The sequence below is a fragment of the Phyllobates terribilis genome, unplaced genomic scaffold (genome assembly GCF_046119375.1).
Source record: "Phyllobates terribilis strain yellow unplaced genomic scaffold, ASM4611937v1 Scaffold_2__4_contigs__length_985480577, whole genome shotgun sequence".
Lineage (NCBI taxonomy): Eukaryota > Metazoa > Chordata > Amphibia > Anura > Dendrobatidae > Phyllobates > Phyllobates terribilis.
In genome coordinates, this window is record NW_027362762.1 from 268,390,736 (window position 1) to 268,410,830 (window position 20,095).

Sequence of the window (20,095 nt, forward strand, 5' to 3'; positions counted from 1 at the left end):
CCTTTATTACCCAGTGAGCCACCGCACCAGGGCCCTGGATGAGTTGGGTACAGCGCCAGAAGATGGCGCTTCTATGAACGCGCCATTTTCCGGGGTGGCTGCGGACTGCAATTTGCAGCGGGGGGGGCCCAGAAAGCTTGGGCCTCCCTGCGCTGCAGATTCCAGCCCCCAGCTGCCTAGTTGTACCTGGCTGGACACAAAAATAGGGCGAAGCCCCACGTATTTTTTTTTTAATTATTTCATGAAATTCATGAAATAATTAAGAAAAAAAGGCCTTCCCTATATTGTTGTGTCCGGCCAGGTACAAATAGTCAGCTGGTGGTTGGGGGCAGCCCGTTCCTGCCTGCTGTACCTGGCTGGACACAAATATAGTGCGAAGCCCCACTTCAATTTTTTTTAATTATTTCATGAAATTCATGAAATAATTAAGAAAAAAAGGCCTTCCCTATATTGTTGTGTCCGGCCAGGTACAAATAGGCAGCTGGTGGTTGGGGGCAGCCCATTCCTGCCTGCTGTACCTGGCTGGACACAAATATAGTGCGAAGCCCCACTTCAATTTTTTTAAATTATTTCAGGAAATTCATGAAATAATTAAAAAAAAATTGACGTGGAGCTTCGCACTATATTTGTGTCCAGTCAGGTGCAGCAGGCAGGAACGGGCTGCCCCCAACCACCAGCTGCCTATTTGTACCTGGCCGGACACAACAATATAGGGAAGCCCTTTTTTTCTTAATTATTTCATGAAATAATTTAAAGAAAATTGACGTGGGGCTTCGCCCTGTTTTTGTGTCCAGCCAGGTACAACTAGGCAGCTGGGGGCTGGAATCCGCAGCGCAGGGAGGCCCAAGCTTTCTGGGCCACCCCCGCTGCAAATTGCAGTCCGCAGCCACCCCGGAAAATGGCGCGTTCATAGAAGCGCCATCTTCTGGCGCTGTACCCAACTCATCCAGGGCCCTGATGCGGTGGCTCACTGGGTAATAAAGGGGTTAGGGCCAGCTTGGCATTATCAGCTGGCCCTAAGCCCAAAATTCATGGGGTCATGCCAATATTAGACATGACCACCATAAATTTCTAGTAAAGTATTTAAAAAAAACACAACACCCAGAAAAAAGTCCTTTAATTGAAATAAACACACAATTCTTTATTGTTCTAAATTAAACCATACTTACCGTCACGCCCATTCCAGCTGAAGCCAACGATCTCCTGAAGTAAAACAAAAATAATAAAGCAACATCATCCTTACCTTTCCATGGTTCCCATGACAGCTTCAGCTCTGCTACATCGAGATGACAGGCTGGACCGCAGCAGAACGTGTGCCATCCAGCCTGTCATCCCGCAGACACTGAGAAGCACAGGCTTGCTTGCGCTCCACAGTGTCTCTCTGTGAGGGCATCCAGATGAGCCGAGTTAATGTCCAATGAACTCGGCTCACCTCATGCACGTCACTGACAGCGTGGGAAAATTCTCCTGCACTCAGCGCTTCAGCATGGGAGAATTCTCACACTGAAGCGCTGAGTGCAGGAGAATTCTCCCACGCTGTCAGTGACGTGCAGGAGGTGAGCTGAGTTCATTGGACATGAACTCGTCTCATCTTTATGCCGTCACAGCCAGACACTGCAGAGCGCAAGCATGCCTGCGCTTCTCAGTGTCTGCGGGATGACAGGCTGGATGGCAGCGTTCTGCTGCGGTCCAGCCTGTCATCTCGATGTAGCAGAGCTGAAGCTGTCGTGGGAACCATGGAAAGGTAAGGATGAGGTTGCTTTATTATTTTTCTTTTATTGCAGGAGATCGTTGGCTTCAGCTGGAATGGGCGTGATGGTAAGTATGGTTTAATTTAGAACAATAAAGGATTGTGTCTTTATTTCAATTAAAGGACTTTATTCTGGGTGTTTGTGTTTTCTTTTAACTTTGACTATGGGGTTAGTAATGGGGGTGTCTTATAGACGCCTCTCCATTACTAACCTGGGCTTGATGTCAGCTGGCATTATAAGCTGACATCAACCCCAGCCCTATTACCCCCTGCCACCGCTACAGGGCAGCGTGGAAGAGCGAGGCTAAGTGCCAGAATTGGCGCATCCTATGAATGCGCCATTTCTGGGGCGGCTGACGGCTGGTGTTTCTAGCCTGGGAGGGGGCCAATATTCATGGCTCCCTTCCTGGGCTATTAATATCAGCCCCCAGCTGTCTGCCTAGCCTTTGCTAGCTATTAAATTAGGGGGGACCCCACGTCATTTTTTTGGGGGGGTCCCCCATTTTAATAGCTAGTAAAGGCTATGTATTTAGCTGGGGGCTCATATTAGTAGCCTGGGAAGCTCCGTGGGTATTACCCCCTTCCCAGGCTTCAAACATCTGCCCCAGCTGTCTGCTTAACCTCCGCTAGAGACTAAAATTAAGGGGAACCCCACGCCAATTTTTTTTAATAATAAATCCTTTATTTTAATACTAAATGACAAGTACAGTAACCAACACTATCACTGTACTTCATATATATGTGACTGGCATGTTTCTATCTATCTAATCTATGTGTGAAGCTCTATTCTGTCTGTTATAAATTGTCGGGTACAGATGCTGAATTGCCGGCCGGCTTTTTTAAAGAGACGGTGCATGAAAACACTAATATTTTTTTTAATAAATCCTTTACACTAAATGACAAGTACAGTAAGCAACATTGTCACTGTACTTCATATATATGTGACTGACATGTTTCTATCTATCTAATCTATGTGTGAAGCTCTATTCTGTCTGTTATAAATTGTCGGGTACAGATGCTGAATTGCCGGCCGGCTTTTTTAAAGAGACAGTGCATGAAAACACTATTATATTTTTTAATAAATCCTTTACACTAAATGACAAGTACAGTAAGCAACACTGTCACTGTACTTCATATATATGTGACTGACATGCTTCTATCTATCTAATCTATGTGTGAGGCTCTATTCCTTCTTGTCTAAATTGTCGGGTACCGGTGTATGCCGCTGCTGAATTGCCGGCCGGCTTTTTTAAAGAAAGCGTCTTCTGAGCAGTTTGTCAGCTTTTGGACACCTTTGAAGGTGTTTTCTATGTGTTTCTATGTGTTTTTGTTTGCCTGCCATTGGTTTTAACGGTGTTCGACGGTGTTCTAAGGTGTTCGACGAACAGTTCGACGAACAGTTCCTCGAACATCCCGGTGTTCGACGAACCGAACCGAACCCGAACACTACACTACGGGGGTGGCTCAACACTACTCGTGACCCAGACACCGCCATTAAGATTATTGCGGCTAATAATCTACCCATTCCAGTGATCGGAGTTGCTTGGATGGACACAAAGGCCTGCGGACAGGACTTAGGGAAAAGAGGGATCGTCATTGTCAAGGAAGGTTTCGGCTCCGAGACCCCAGTGATAGTTGGAATGAACATCTTGAAAGACCTGGATCTTATGCTGTTGAAAAGAAAAGGACCCAAATACTGACAGAAAGTCACCAAACATAAGCCGACTCGTCTGGCGTTCCAGCGTGTAATCCGGACCGTTGGACTTCAACAGATGGCAGAGGAACAACTACCCCTAGCCGCCATTACGGTGCCGCACCATACTCGGATTACTTTGCCCGCTGAAAAAGAGACAGTCATTTCCTTACCCCTTAACACCCACCGACAACTTGAGGGGGTTGAGGTGTTGATCGAACCGAGGACCCCAAGTGGGGGTAAGCTAAACCCACTAGTTGCTTGCACTCTAGCCGTCGTGAGGAACGGGAGAGTCCCTGTCAGGCTAAACAACACCGCAGACGTAGGCCTAGCCCTTGAAGCCGGCACTCAACTTGCCCGGGTATATGCTCTACCCATGGAAGTGAATCCCATTGGACCCCTAAAATTCACCCCGTCTACAGAAGGCGACTGGACGGTAACCGTCTCAGCCATAAACGCCCAAGTAGACGATGAAGACATTGGGCGAAAACTACGGGAAAAAGTACAGCTAGACACGTCTCAATACACCAAACAAGAAGTGTCTCTAGTGGAGGAACTCCTGCGGGAACACCAAGACACCTTTACAAAGCATGACACAGACTTTGGGTATACCACCTGTATCCAGCACGAGATACCCACGGGCGATACCCCCCCTATCCGCGAGAGGTACCGGCAGATACCACCTCAACAATACCAGGAAGTGAAAAGCCTATTAGAGTCCATGCTACACGCCGGAGTGGTACGTGAAAGCCAGAGCCCGTGGGCTGCACCCGTGGTGATAGTCAAAAAGAAAGATGGTTCCCTGAGATTTTGCGTGGACTACCGTAGGCTGAACGCTTGCACTATCCGGGACTCATATCCACTTCCCCGAATCGAAGAGTCACTGACCGCCCTGAAGAAGGCCAAATACTTTTCGTCCCTAGACCTGGCCAGTGGATATTGGCAGGTTCCAATGAGTGAGAAGGACAGGGAAAAGACCGCCTTGATCCCTCCCATGGGCCTGTACGAGTTCGACCGGATGCCGTTCGGCTTGAATAACGCTCCGAGGACCTTTCAGAGACTGATGGAACGCTGTCTGGGGGACTTCAACTTTGAGTTTACGCTGATATACCTTGACAACATCGTGGTATACTCCGCCACCTTTGAGGATCATCTTCATAAGCTTGGCCAAGTGTTCCAGCGCTTGAGGGGACACGGCTTGAAGTTGAAGCCCAGCAAGTGCCGTCTGTTCCAGCAGGAAATCGACTACTTGGGTCACCGGATCTCGGCCGAAGGTGTCCAGCCCTCTCCGGAGAAGATAGCAGCCATTCAAGAGTGGCCGCAGCCAACTACCGTCAAAGAAGTCCGGGCTTTTCTGGGGCTGGCAGGCTACTACCGTCGGTTTGTCAAGGACCTTGCTCGGCTTGCTGAACCACTGCATGAGGTTCTCCGAGGGACCGCGAACAGTCCCAGAGGACGACGCATCAGTTGGGGGCCTGACCGAGAAAAATCCTTTCAGGCACTTAAGGCTGCTCTAACATCACCCCCTGTTCTGGCGTATGCAGATTACACATTACCGTTTCAGTTGCACACCGACGCCAGCCTTCAAGGTCTAGGGGCGGTCCTCTCTCAAGTTCAAGATAATAAAGAACGCATGATAGCCTATGCCAGTAGGTCTCTCCGTGATACCGAAAAGAATCCCGTCAACTACAGCTCCTTCCGCTTGGAACTCTTGGCTCTGACTTGGGCTATGACGGAGAAATTTGCCGGCTATCTGACAGGAGCGGAGGTGCTGGTCATGACGGACAACAATCCTCTTGCCCACCTAGAGAATGCCAAACTAGGGGCAATGGAACAGCGCTGGATGGCCAGGCTCTCTAGATTCCAGTACAAAATTAAATACAGAGCGGGGAACGAGAATCAGAATGCTGACAGCCTGTCTAGAGTGACATCATCCCCGCCAGTGGGGGATCGGGATGAAGAGTTGGAGGAAGATGAGATGCCTGACTTTGCCTGGCTCGCAAAGCAAATAGAAGATAGCCGCCAGTATGCAGTAGGAGGGGTTGAAGCCATAGTGGGATCTCCCCTGTCCCAGCAAGAATGGGCCAAGCTTCAAGATCGAGATCCCGAGCACGTCTTACTGAAACAGTATGTGAATAAACAAGAGAAACCGCCCTCCGAAGTGAGAGCCCGACTATCGACCGGAGCCTTAGCTCTGCTTGCCCAATGGGATCGGCTGATCGTGAAAGATGGAGTCCTGTATTGCAGGGCTCTTTTATCCCATATGCTGGAGGAGTGTTTGCAGATTGTCGTCCCGGTGCAGTTGGCCCACGAGATGGTGGGCGAAGCTCACTGGAGGAACGGCCACTTCGGCATAGACAAGACCCTCCGGTGGACCCAGCAGTTCATTTTTTGTCCGGGGCTCCGTAAGCTGGTTGAAGACATCTGTCAAGGATGCCATACCTGTGAATTCCACAAGTCCACGGAGCAGCGTGCCCCCGTCCAGACTATTAAGACGTCGAGGCCCCTCGAGCTGTTGATGGTGGACTTTCTGTTGATTGGAACGGCGAATAGTGGCTACCAGTACTGTCTGGTGATGGTGGACCACTTCACTAAACTCGCCGTCGCTGTTGCTACCAAAGATCAGACTGCCGAATCAGCTACACAGGCCATCTGTCAGCAGTTCGTTCGGATCTACGGGTGTCCGGAGCGGTTGCACTCTGATCAATGGGCTTGTTTCGAAGGGCGAGTCATTGAAGAACTCCATCGGATGTATGGAATCAAGAAGTCCAGGACCACCCCTTACCATCCACAAGGGAATGGCGAGTGTGAACGCTTTAACCGGACCCTCTTACAACTGATCCGGACACTGGCTGAAGACAAAAAGCCCGACTGGCCTCGATTCCTCCCAGAACTGCTGTGGGACTATAATAATCAGGTCCATTCCGTCACTGGATATACCCCATACACCCTTCTCTTTGGCCGTCCAGGCAAAGGCATCCATGAGTTGCAACTGTCTAGCTCCGAAGAAGATACCTGTGGTGCCTATCCTTCCTGGCTACAAACACACCGCCAGAGAATGGAGACTGTCTACCGGCTAGTAGGCCGACAAATCCAGGATCAAGTGCACGCTGACCCACTTCTGGTACAAGAGGACTCACTGAATGTAGGTCAACTGGTCCTAGTCCGTATAAAGGAACCGCAAGGGAAACTCCGGCCCAAGTGGGAGACCGAAGTCTATCGAGTAATTGGACAGCCGTACCCCGGTGGCCCCGTCTATCGAGTGCAGGGCGAAGACAGCGGCAGCATACGAACTTTGCACCGTAATATGTTGCGCCCCTGTCGCTCCCAGCCTGACTCCCCTACTGTGATACCTAGAGAGATGGATATAACTAATACTGTCAGAGACACTGACCCCGGGGATGTAGAGATTGAATGCATGCCTACCCCTGTCCGTCCGACTGACGCACTTGAACCGATTACCTCCTCTACTGACATGTTGACTGGGAAAGAGAGTGGGATGACTGATCGGAGAGAGGGGATCCAACCCGTTAGGCGGACAACGAGGACCACTGCAGGGGTACCTCCAGGACAGTCCTACAGAGACCAATATGTGTGGCCCTCTTCCCAGCCGCCCCCTGTCACATCCACAGTCATTGTCGCCCTGGAGCCGGTAGTTGACAGGGACTGCCAACCTTTGAGTGGGGGGGCGTGTAGTGAACTGGCAGGCTCTGGCTGTTCTGTGATAATTGAGATAGAGCCTGTGACAGAAATGATTACGCAGGATGGTGTTGCCACCTTGTGGCCAGAGGTTGCACCTGCGCAGGGTGTGATGACAGAGAAAAAGACTGAGTCTCCTGTGTCCCGCCCTAGAGAGTCACGTGACCAGATTGAGAAGCAGGAAAAAGCGCGCGGAGAGTCTGAGAGGGTCTGTGAAAAGAACCAGGACAGTGTGCAGGTCCTCGTGTGTGCCTTAGAGGATACTCTCAACGTGGCTGCTGTTATCGGACATCTTTTCCTCAGAGCTTTCCCCAGCTTCCGCACTGCTGAAGGATTCAGCTGTTACACACCCCACTACTGGAGTGTGGACTACAGAAGGCAATCCACAAGAGCTGCTATCCGGATCAGAGAGACTGTAAGCGGGACCTCTGGTGAGAGGCCGGAGTATTCCTTCCCTTCAGCGAAATTTGTTGTTCCTGTTTTTTTTTGTTTCGGCTGGGATGCCTTCCTGCAAAGACAGACAGGCCTGCGACGGGGGGCACATCCTTCTGGAGTAAAGGACTGGTAACGTGTGAGTAGGGACAGTGAGGGTCAGCTTATAAGTACACGTTATTGCTGTGAACATTTACGGTTGTCATTTATTGTGTTCTGCTATGTTAAAAATGTATACAAGTAAAGATACGGTTATCAAGATAGAGTCTGTGTGTGGGGATCTTGCTGGGCCAGATCATAGATACCACAATGAACGTGGAGGGAACAAAGAAACTGGAAGTGTTCAGGCTCAATGGATGGAAGAGTAGAGGCACTACAGTATAATTATTAATTAAAAGATTTTATTGAAGTAGATTTTCTTGTTTTAAAAGAGGTTAAAGTATTATTTTACATAAAAGAGGAGAAATCAGTTCTTGCTAATATTCATTTTTAAAGGTTAGGACTTTAAAAAGTTAGGAAGACAATAAATAACAGTTTCCTTTATATGATATGCAAAATGGGAAGAAATTGATTTAAAGCAGCACTCCAGTGTTTTTTTATTTTATTACTGAAATGGTGCTTCTAATCAAAGGTCTCTGACTGTAGTCTTATACTTACCTGCCGCCATCTTCACCTTTTATCTGTGCCACTCCGGTCCCATGGTGCCATCTTTTGATCGTAACTTCTGACTGGCCGGGAGTCAGAAGAAATTGTCACAAGCATTCAATGCAGGTCTATGAGAGCAAGAACAAGGCCAGAATGAGGATGTCATTGAAAAGTGACCCCTGGCTCATGCCAGCAAACACTTGAGCGATCTAGCAGATCACAACCTGCTGGAGACCGATGAGAGCGACGGTGGTAGAAGGTGAAGACAGCGACTGGTAAGTATGAGACAAAGGGCAGGGACTTTACATTAGAAGCACCACTCCAGCAGTAAAATAAAATAAAACACCTGGGTGGTGCTTTAATGTTACTGACTAATTCAGAAACTAAAAATAAAACACATAAAAAGTTATGTCATGATTCTTTATTAATAATGTAAACTGATATATTTCATTTTTCATTTCAGAATTATGGTCTAAATGGCACTCTACAAGAGATTTCTTTCATAGAGAGATGAATCAAGGGGAAAGCCAAAATATGGAGAGCCCTATTACACAGCAGACCACATGCTATTCCTCTAAACTAGAAGGAAAAAGAGAGCTGTCATAGTAAGTATATATTTATATGCAAGATGTTGCAATAGAGGCAATGTTAAACTACTCTCACTGCATCCTAATCAAACCAGCCCTACTGTGCGGGATGTGCAAAAATAAGAATCAAAGGATTTCGTAGCTATGTCATGTGAAATCTTCTGCACAAGAAGTACCCAATTGGCTAGATTAACAGAAAGTCCCCCTCCAAAAAATGCATTTTTTTGTACCAGAGTTCTCAGCCTCTGTACCTCTCAGCTGCTCCATTGCAATTACAGCTTTGGTTGCAGTTAGGCTCTTGAACATTGATTAGTAGTTAATTGATTTTTTTTTAATACCATATCCCTTCTCATGATATTGTGTGGGTTTTTTCATTTTAAGAGATGCTTACTCAATGTATAAATTAATTTAAAAAAAGCAATAACCTAGCAAAAGGACACAAAAATAAAAAAATAGCAGAAAAAAGGCAGCCATATTTACCAACACAGTTCGGAAAAGTAATGCACTTACAGGATGCAGAAACCCTCCTTGATAAAGGTGGAGATAACACAGGTGCAAAATACTGAAGAAACTCCATCTATATTGATATTGCTACATACAGTACATTGCTATTTGACACCTCTTTTGAGGAATTATATGATTATAGAAAAAAACAATAAAACCATAAAATTAAAGTCCCGTTAGATTTCTAGTGTTTCTTAACACAACACAGGCAAAGTGGTGTAACAGTCATGGTTGCATGAGGTGTGACCCCAAAGGAAAGGGGGTTTATATCCCGTGGCAGCCAGTGTTATTGTCACGGGTGTGTCAGAAGTGACAGACAGTCGCCCTGCAGTTGGTTGCAGGAGATCTCTTTGTTTGGCATTACAGATACCTTCTTAGATCTGTCTCACTCTAGGATCCAGCGACTACCATCTTCTTGCTAATTAACACCCTGGCCTGGGTGTATAAATACCTTCACTTTGCAATAGGGAGGCGCCGGTGATATTCACATGACCCTTTGTGAAGGCTGGCGCAAGTGCAGTTCTTACTTCCTCTCTGGTGCTAGGAGGACGTGTGTGCAATCTCTCTAAAGTTGACTCAAGCTTAGCTACTTCCCCTGTGTCGGTCAGACAGGGCTTTAGGTTCCTGCTTGGCGATTGGTGAGCAACCAATATAGGGATGGTACGGAAGGACAGGGTGTCAGATCAGCCTAGAAGGTCTTCACCCCCTCATTCCTTAGTGTCTCGGCTCCCTTCCCCTCATCCCTTCATGTTGCACTTTGTCTTTCCTACACTGTGTGTGACTGTTATTAACTGTATATGCATTTTCATGACACTGATTCAGTTTAATATTGTGGCGGGGGTGTGAGCCCTTGGCTCCCTGCTCTGTCACTTGCTCTGGTTAGTAACAGGCTGCTCGAAGCATGGGGTCTATCAGAGCTTGGAAGTGGAAGGAGAAAAAGTAAGTCAGCATGATGAAGTTATAGCATGACGCTGCCTGCACCTCGTGGCGGGCTGGAATAGAAGAAGTGGGATGTTGCTGCTTGTCCTGGGAGCGGGGTGAGATGAGAATGATTTTTTTCTATTGAAAATAAGGGATACAAAAGAGGGCATCATTATCGTTATGGGGGCGAAGGGGGCAAAATTATAACTGTATAGATCAAAGGGGGCATTTTCATTATTGTGTGAAGGGAAAGAGAAATCTAATTATTGTGTGGGTCCACAAAGGGGGACATAAATATTGTATGGGGACACAAAGAGGGTCATAATTATTGTATCACTCAAGCTATGTCCCTTGGCTGAGCTAATGTAAAAATATCTCTGATACATTACTATATGAGAGTTAAAAAATCCTATTTATCTCTCTTTAGTTAAAAATTGAAAAGAAAAAAAAAACAGAAGTGTACTTACCATGCTGTTTAGGAGAATCTGATTTGATCTCTGCGATGGGATCTCCTGTGTTTCAAGTGACACAATACTGCCAGATGGCTTTGAATTACTGTACATAACCAACTCTAAATTCCACGCACCGCCATTACACTTGAGCACGGCAATTGAATTTTACAATTATCGCCTAACATATTAAGTTACTAGTATTTCATTCATACTTTATGTGTAAAGTAAAACATTAAATCTTAAATGAATAGCAATTTGTGCAGATGTATAGGTAAAATTGGAATACTTCATCTACCTTTGTGCAGCTATTTGTATGATCTGTTAGCAATATTTGCATTGAAAGCCAAATAATGACCCACAATAAGTCTAAAAAAAACACATTAAAACAAGAGTGTAAACATTCATCTGCATTTTAACAATATGTTTTAATACGGTGCAATAACGAGTTTGCGACTTTCATAAGTGCAACATGGCTACTCTCTGTAACGGGTCTGGGAGGCGGAACCTCTGAGCAACATACAAGGGGGCGGTCCTTGTAAGGAAGCGGGTGGCTCCCAGGGAAGACGGGCAGGTAGTCACGGCAAGTGACAGGAACAGTCTCTGGGTAGAAGGGCAGGTAGTCACGGCAAGTGACAGGAACATTCTCTGGGTAGAAGGGCAGGTAGTCACGGCAAGTGGCAGGGACAGTCTCTGAGTAGAAGGACGGGTACTCACGGCAAGTGACAGGGACAGTCTCTGGGTAGAAGGACAGCAGGCAGGTGGCTGGTGAGCGCTCCCAGGTGAGCGGGCGAGAGTCTGTGGACAGGCAGGTGGTCACGGCAAGTGACGGCAGAGCCTCCAGGTAGGCTAGCAGGCAGGTAGCAGGTGAGCGCTCCCAGGTAAGCGGGCAAGAGTCTCTGGATGGGCAGGTGGTCACGGCAAGTGACGGCAGAGCCTCCAGGTAGGCTAGCAGGCAGGTAGCAGATGAGCGCTCCCAGGTGAGCGGGCAGGCTGGTCCATAGACAGACTGACAGGTGTCAGAAGGCAGACCGTCGGACCGCAGGCTTGCAAGCAGGTAAACAGATATCAGGCAGGTACCAAGCAGGAATCTGGCAGGTGACTGGCAGGTAACAGGCAGGAATCAGGCAGGTGACTGGCAGGTAACAAGCAGGAATCTGGCAGGTGACTGGCAGGTAACAGGCAACGGGACCTGAGGGCTGAAGCAGAGTGAAGGCTTTGCAACAACATTGCTCGGGCACCTCCATTTTGGAGGAGGTGCCTTATATATGGGAGGTCCTCCGGTAATTGGCCGGGGACTCCTTAGGACGACGCGCGCGGTCCCTTTAAGAGAGGGGGAGCACGCACGCGCGCCCTAAGCATACTGCCGGGAAGCAGCAAGGAGAGAAGCGCTGGAGGACGCCGCGCCAGGAGCGGGGAGGTGAGAGGGACGGCGTCTCTGCCTAGTACGGGGCAGAGACGCCGATGCTACACTCTCTAGGTAACAGCCTAAGGGTAGCTAATAGAGATGAGCAGGATCCTGATCTGGCGGCGAAGTCAGTAGTCCGTGACTATTAGACGGGTGCCCTGGAAACCACCTCCTACTTGCCGGCATCATCGGTGGCTCTGATTCGAAGGCTCAGCCCATCATCAGGCAACAATAACAAGATGCATCGGGGATTCCAGCAGGTAGGAAGCCGTTTACACGGTCACCACCTGTCGACATTGCTGCTGGCCCAGGGTGTCTCTAAATCTAAATGGTGACTATATACTTATTTGTGTGTACTTTATATTATAACATTATATCTAGAAGCCAGTAAAATAGGGTACATATTCTTGCTCTATTAATACAGTTATCAGTAAGTACATGGATTATACCCAGATACAGAATTACTTTTCTGTCCCTCACCGGCTGCTCCTATATTTCACAGAATAGAAATATTTTTTTATATTGTCCCTGGAATACATCCTGCAAGTGATAAAAATGGTTGTTATTTTTTTGGCAGCAAAGCAATATCCCAAGGTATTAGTGTTTAGCGAACAACATGTTAAATGCTTATGAATAAGTAATATCCCAACTCTCATTTGCATTCTTGTGCACAATGCCCGTCACAAATATCGCCGTATTGGAGAAGGTTGCCTCTTGTTAATGTTTTTACATTTGTACTACAGTCTTATCTACCCTGATGAATATTACATTGTATATGGAAATATATTTTACTGTCAGCATATGCACAACATTTCTATTGTAGTCATTAATAAGAATAGGTGAATTATAGATTTATTTAATAGCTGTAGTTCATTTTGAGAGTTATTATATTTTTATATATATTAATGTAATTTATATCAGAGAGGGAATGATTTCAATGTGTTATGGTCCACAAAAGTGACACTGAAGTAATATACTGGCACTATCTATTTCACGGCATATTGACAACTTTACTTTGGCCCCATATTGCCAATGTTCTCAAATATAAGTCTAGCAAGGCATATCAGCAGTGGTCTGGCAGTTGAAATCCCTGTAGATGAATTGTCGCTGCCATTGAAAGAAGTAACTGTGGCACATTTTCTCTGTAATTTCCTCCTTAAACTATTTGCTGCAGCTCTTTGTAGCAGCTTTGTGAACTTGCTAACAGAAAGTGAGACTTTCCTCTATGACAGTAATAAACTTTAACAGTACACTTAATGGGGCACAAAGGGACCCCGTATACAATAGTTAGCTGTTAGCCAAACAATGGTGAATTCGATCATTCAGTCAGCAGCTGTCTTTCCCAACTCCTCCATACAAAAGAGTGCAAGCTATACTGAGCTTTCCTGTGTTCCTGTGTTCTGTAAGAAAAAGCCTCTGCCAAAATCCTCTGGCAGCGGTTTATCTCACTGAGAACAAAATGATCAGCAGTCCTAAATCGGACATGCTGGATCCTTATCTTCCATGACATCTTCTGATGGGGAAGAGTTGGTAGGCCCCCATACACATTGGACTTACAGCCGAGCCTGCTGATATCGGCAGGTTTGGGTGACCCTTAGTCTAATGTGTATGAGGACTTTAATTGTAGATCTACATAAACGGGCAAAAGTGTTAAGCAGGGGTGTAAATAATACTGCAAAGTAAGAATACTTTAAAAAAAATAGTGTTAATTGTTCGCAGATTCAAATAAGCAAAATGTAAATTGAATGGACAAAAGAGAATTCTAAATCATATCAATAGTTTTTTAACTGGCACCCAGGAGCAAGGTTGTTCCAAACATCTTGGAGAACTAACTACATATCTATTGTGGATGTAGATTTGCGCAAATCATACTCTCTCTTCATGTACTCCCACACAGACTTGATGATGTTGAGATCAGGGCTCTGTGGGGGCCATATCATCACTTTCAGGACTCCTTGTTCTTCTTTACTCTCGCTGAAGATGGTTCTTACTGACATTGGCTGTATGTTTGGTGTACTTGTCCTGCTGCAGAATAAGTTTGTAGCAATTCAAACACTTCCCTGATGGTATTGCATGATGAATAAGTAGCTGCTTGTATTTCTCAGCATTGAAAATACCATTAATCCTAACAAAATCCCCAACTCCATTTTCTGAAATACAACCTTAAATTTGCAAGTAAACTTTACCGTGCTCCTTCGGCAAGCAAACTGCCTTTTTTTACAGCCAAATAATTCAAATTTTGTCTTTTTAGTCCAGAGAATGTGCTGCTATTTTTTTCTACCCCAGTTTCCATGTTTTCGTACATAGTACAGTCTCCTAACTTCGTTCCTTTGTTGAAGGTATGGATATTTGACCACAATTCTATGAAGAACACTTCTGACCAGACTTCTCCTAACAGTAGATGTTGTAGCTGGGTCCCACTGGTTGCTCCCAGTTCTGAAGTAATGGCAATTCTGGAGATTTTATAATTTTCAAGGGAAAAAAGAATGATGTGTCTTTCATCTGCTGACTTAATTTTTCTTGACCGGCCATTACATCTACAATCCTTAACCTTGTCCATTTCTTGGTGCTTCTTCAAAAGACCCTAAACAGCACATCTTGAAACCCCAGTCTGCTTTGAAATCTTTGCCTTGGAAAATGATGATCATTATCATCTGTTTGGTATAACTGGTTACTCATACAAATGATAACATATTATAGATATATCAATTGTATAGATTGTAAGCTAGCGAGCCCTCATCCATACTGTAGCTGTTGAACTATGTGTTACTTTGTGATGTTTTTATTGTCTGTACATGTCCCTACTTTATTGTATAAAGTTATTATAATTATTATTATCATTATTATTATTATCCTTCACTTTTTGGAAGTATACTTAGAAGAGTTAATGCTGTTTTGAAGGCAAAGCTTGGTCATACCAAATATTGATTTGATTCAGGCTACATTCTCACGATGAGCTTTTGGTGAGTTTTTGATGTTGTAGATTTTCTGCACCATTTTTGCAACCATTAAATAAAATAGGTTACTTGCATTTTTTGAGAAAGTCAACAACATCAAAAACTTACCGAAAGTTTGTCCTGGGAACATAGCCTTAGACTTATCTTTTGTTCATTCCCTTTTAACTTTGTTAATTGATAAAAATCAACTGTTAAATTTTCCATTTTGTAAAGCATGCTTACATTGCAGCTTGCACTCCCGACTCTCACTGTGACCCATGATATCACGTGGTGGGACATGACCATAGTGGCGATTCTCAGATTTAAAATGATATATGATCTAGGCTGCCATACAATTTACTAAAATATCATCCCCCTTCCCCAATCACCGACTTCAACCTATGTGAAAGAGGAAGAAGAGTCTCATTTACCTGTAAAACACTAGGTTTTATGCATCACACCTGCAAAGATAAAAAAAATATGTAAAATATGAAAATAGCGTTTTATATCCTTTATTATTGAAAGAAAAAATAACCGGCATTACTATAAAACTAGCTAGGCACTTAGCTCACTTGCTCGAAAAAAATTAGTCTGAGTTGCTATTTTTTAATCATTTTGCTGAAAAAAATAAAAATAAATTATCGAAAAGTCATGAGCCCAAAAATTATTTCAACTTAAATTGCAGTTTTTTATGTTAAAAAAAAAAAAAAAAAGCTCTCATATACGCCTGCCTCAGAAAAATAAACAAAAGTTATGGCTCTCAGAATATGGCGACACAAAAAAAACTATTTTTTAATGGGATTTTATGTAAATTATACTTATTTAGAATCACAATGTCCATAACATTCTAAACTGTAAAATGAGCATACAATTTATCCCACCCGGTAAACACCATAAAAAGTCAGAAAGCTGTTGTATGACTATTGTGCTATAACAAATTGAACAAAAAAGAGAAAAAAAGTCTTCTGAGCCCTAAATTGGTATCAATAAAAAGTGCAGTTCATTAAGTAAAAACTAAGCTCTCATTCCTTCCCATCTACTAAGAAATGTAAAAGTCACAGGACTTATAAATATAATATGGCAGCGCATCAAAACAGTATTATTTAAAAAATTGATTTTACTGTAAAAAAACAAACTATAAAATCAGCATATAGAAAAAAAGTGATAATTACAGCTCCTGGATAAAAAAATGTAAATGCTTTATTTAAACAAGCTAAAATAGCACGGCACTAGGCTTGTAAAAATAATGGCAAGATTAGAGAAAATGATGCTTTCCGACCACAAACTGCGGTCTAAGTCTGAGCTAGTCTCTCCAGACAAACCCAGGTTAAATATACAAATGAACCAATCATAAGCCGTTAAAAATGTCATGTGATAAAAAAGCAGATCCTCAAGAAAATTCCCAATACGTAACATAACTGTCCAGATCAAAAACATATCTGACAAGAAATCTCACTAAGGAAAAAACATGATTAATATGCACTTAATAATGAAACATAATTTTGGTCCATTAATTTAAACCTGCAGGAGATCTAGTCCCCAATTTACAGATCCAAAAAGCTTCTCGAGTGAGGAGACGTCTCCTTATGTCTTCTCTACGAAAGGGTTGGTTAACCATCTCAATGCCAAAGGCCTGAAAAAAGGAAGTATTACGTTGATGGCACACAATGAAATGTTTAGCTGCCAATGAGACATTGCGGTAAGTATTTTTAGTGTTAGAAATATCATACAAATGTTCAGATATACGAACCTTTAGTTTTCGGGAAGTACATCCTATGTAAGTTTTGAGACATGTTCTATGTCGTATTGCATAAATAATATTTTCAGAATTGCAATTGATAAAATGTTTGATTTTGAAATCATTGGAATTATCACAATTTTAAAACGTTTTAGAATAAACAGTCTGAGAATTGCTGGGAGTGCATAAAGGCATTCTAAAGGTATTGTTACATAAACTGGCACGTGCCATATTTGAATTTTCCACCATAAAACCTGATTTTTATTCTCTCTGGTTCAGATTATTTTATAAAGATATTTAAAGTTGTGTGTATAGACTTTGCACATGTTAAACTTTTATTTTGAGTAGGGGTAAAAAATCTATTTTTTTGTTTGGGTCACACTTTTTAGCCCCCAATATCAATTGTATTAATCTTTTTTATAAAAATGATTTCATTTTGATGTAAAATTGCATGAAGGTTCCTTAGTGTATAAAGTGCTGAGTGACATTTTGGCAGTATGCCAGGTGTCTAATTTCATGAAATATATAGGTATTGGGGTATTGATATTAATTTTTCGTTTTGAAATTTAGATTTTATTTATACATTTCAAAAGTGTTAAAATTGTCCTGACTACCAGAGGCATAAAGCGTTGGAAAACTCCTAGCAGTGAAGAGCTAAAGAGCTTTGCCATATTACTTAGGATATACAGCCAAATGACAATCTCCATTTACAGATATTTTTGCCTTCATAAGTGCAAAGCAGGAGAGCTGGTCAACTGAGTGATATTAATTCAGGGTGAACAGACCTGAAGTTTGGGTTCGTAGGGTTCGACAGTCCAAAGTTCGGTTCGGGTATCAGAACTTTTCCCAAACTTTGACCTGAACCCGAACCCCTTAGAAGTGAATGGAGACCCGAACTTTGGTGTTATTAAATGATCTCTCTCTCTCTCTCTTTTTCTCAATCTTCATCACCAACATTGAGATAATTTTTTATAGGATCTGTCATTATTATTTTTTGTTCTCTTTTTAAAATTAATGGGACCTATTTCCTTTTTCCACAAAATAACAGTATGTTGTATGTAACTATTTAAGAAAGTAATTGCCAGCACAAGGAATGAAGAGACGTATATGAGACTTGTTTGTTGTAATGACATGATTTCATACTCCAAGTGTTCCATATTATTATTTTTATTATTTAGTATTATTATAGCGCCATTTATTCCATGGCGCTTTACTTGTGAAAAAAGGGGGTATACATAGCAAAAACATATTGTGCCTTAGAAACTCTACTGAAGATATCAGCATACCCCTAGCTCTATTGTACCATATCAGCTCCTATGCTGCTATAATGCTTTCAATCAGTTTAGATCAGTGGCAAGAAAAATGTTTATGGGAGCCTTATCATTTATTTAAAGAAGGTTTCCATCACAGATAATAATAGCTAGGATATACTATAACTTTTTGATTAGTGAAAGACCATATGCTAAGAACCTCTAAGATTCTAAAAATAATGAAGCCACAACAATCATACAGTTCCCTGCACAGCGGGTGGACAGGAGCATTACTGTGCAGTGAACTGCATGTATTTGGGATATGTTGCAATTCCCTATGCAACAGCTGGTTGGAAGAGACTCTGAAGGAAAAAGAGGAAGGGAAAGACGGGAGGAAAGAGAGTACAGAATCAGACTACTTAGAGTTTGCATGTAGTTTGTGTTACGCTCACGCCCGGACTGACTGGCGTTAGCGTAGTTAGTGGTCCCACTGGGCTACGAACCGAGGAGTGCCTGGAGGGACGTGACTAGGGGCCTCGCCAGATCCGACCACGAACACACGGTGGCTTAATCGACTCCGTGGTCCGAGGAGGGACATGGAAGGTGGCCCAGGTGCTACTCCAGGTCAGACCCCGGTCACAGCCGTTGACCCACACTGGGGAATGCAGGAACGGGCAGGTTAGGCTGGTATGCAGACAGGTGGGTACTGGCAGGCACGGCTGGTATGCAGACAGGTGGGTACTGGCAGGCACGGCTGGTATGCAGACAGGCCGATACTGGCAGTTAGGAAAGCAGGCTGGATAGGGACCAGTACAGACTGGGATACAGGAACAGAGCTGCAGGTGCAATGGACAAGCCAAGCAGAGCCGCAGGCGCGGAGGACAAGCAGAGCGGAACCGAAGGCGTGGAGGACAAGCGGAGCAGAACAGAGAAGAACCGCAGGTGTGGAGGACAAGCGGAGCAGAGCAGAACCGCAGGTGCGTAGGACAAGTGGAGCAGAGCAGAACCGCAGGCATGGAGGACAAGCAGAGCAGAGCAGAACCACAGGCGTGGAGGACAAGAGGAGCAGAGCAGAACCGCAGGCGCGGAGGACAAGCGGAGCAAAGCAGAACCGCAGGCGCAGAGGACAAGCGGAGCAGAGCAGAACCGCAGGCGCAGAGGACAAGCGGAGCACACCAGAGCGGAACCGCAGGCATGGGGGACAAGCGGAGCAGAGCAGAACTGCAGGCGTGGAGGACAAGCGGAGCAGAGCGGAACCTCAGGCACGGAAGACAAGCGGAGCACAGCAGAGTGGAACCTCAGACGTGGAGGACAAGTGGAGCAGATCGGAACCGCAGGTGCGGAGGACGAGCGGAGCAGAGCAGACCGGAACCGCAGGTGCGGAAGACAAGAGGAGCAGAGCGGAACCGCAGGAGCAGGCAGACAGGACAGGGCTCTGTTCACATGGAGCAGACTGGGAAACACAGGAAGATAGCTAGAACACAGGAGGTAGATACGGAGGCAGGGAAACGGGACAAGCAGAACCAGATACACACAAGGTACTTGCAATGAAGTAGCGAGTGGACACAAAACTCACAAACAGAAGTACAGAGACAATGAGTTGGAGTTAGGTGCAGGTTCAGACACTGCAGGAAAAGGGAAGAATCGGACATAGAGACAAACAGGTAACGGGCAAGGACACAGTTCAGACAGGAACTGAACCTGGACCAAGATACAGGAACGAGCCTGGGTACTCAGCCCCCAGGGTGGCGGAAACAGACTAGAAGTCACAGATACAGGTAACGGGCCTGGGTACTCAGTCCCCAGGGTGGCGGAAACAGACAAGATACAGGACAGGACCTGGCAACTCAGTTGCACAGAATACACTGAAAGAAAGCGTTGCTCAGGCACCTCCTACTGGGTGGAGGGGGTTTAAGTATCCAGTGACTCACAGCAATAGGCTGGGGACGTATTAGGACTGCGCACACTGTAACTTTAAGAATCAGGAAGTAACAGCGCCGCCGCCCTAAGCAATCAGACAAGAGACATGCACACAGCAAGTAACAGAGCAAAGTGTGCAGCCAGGACTGATAGGTAAGTTGGC

The 20,095-nt window shown here is 44.7% G+C and overlaps 1 long non-coding RNA gene across 1 annotated transcript in view; it reads left to right on the plus strand.

The window, feature by feature from the left end:
• Positions 1-20,095, plus strand: part of LOC141251580 (uncharacterized) — a 793,387-nt gene that overhangs the window by 684,386 nt on the left and 88,906 nt on the right. The window contains exon 3 of the long non-coding RNA XR_012313263.1: positions 8,683-8,824. This is a non-coding gene — a long non-coding RNA (uncharacterized lncRNA). The remainder of the gene's footprint in view (positions 1-8,682; positions 8,825-20,095) is intronic.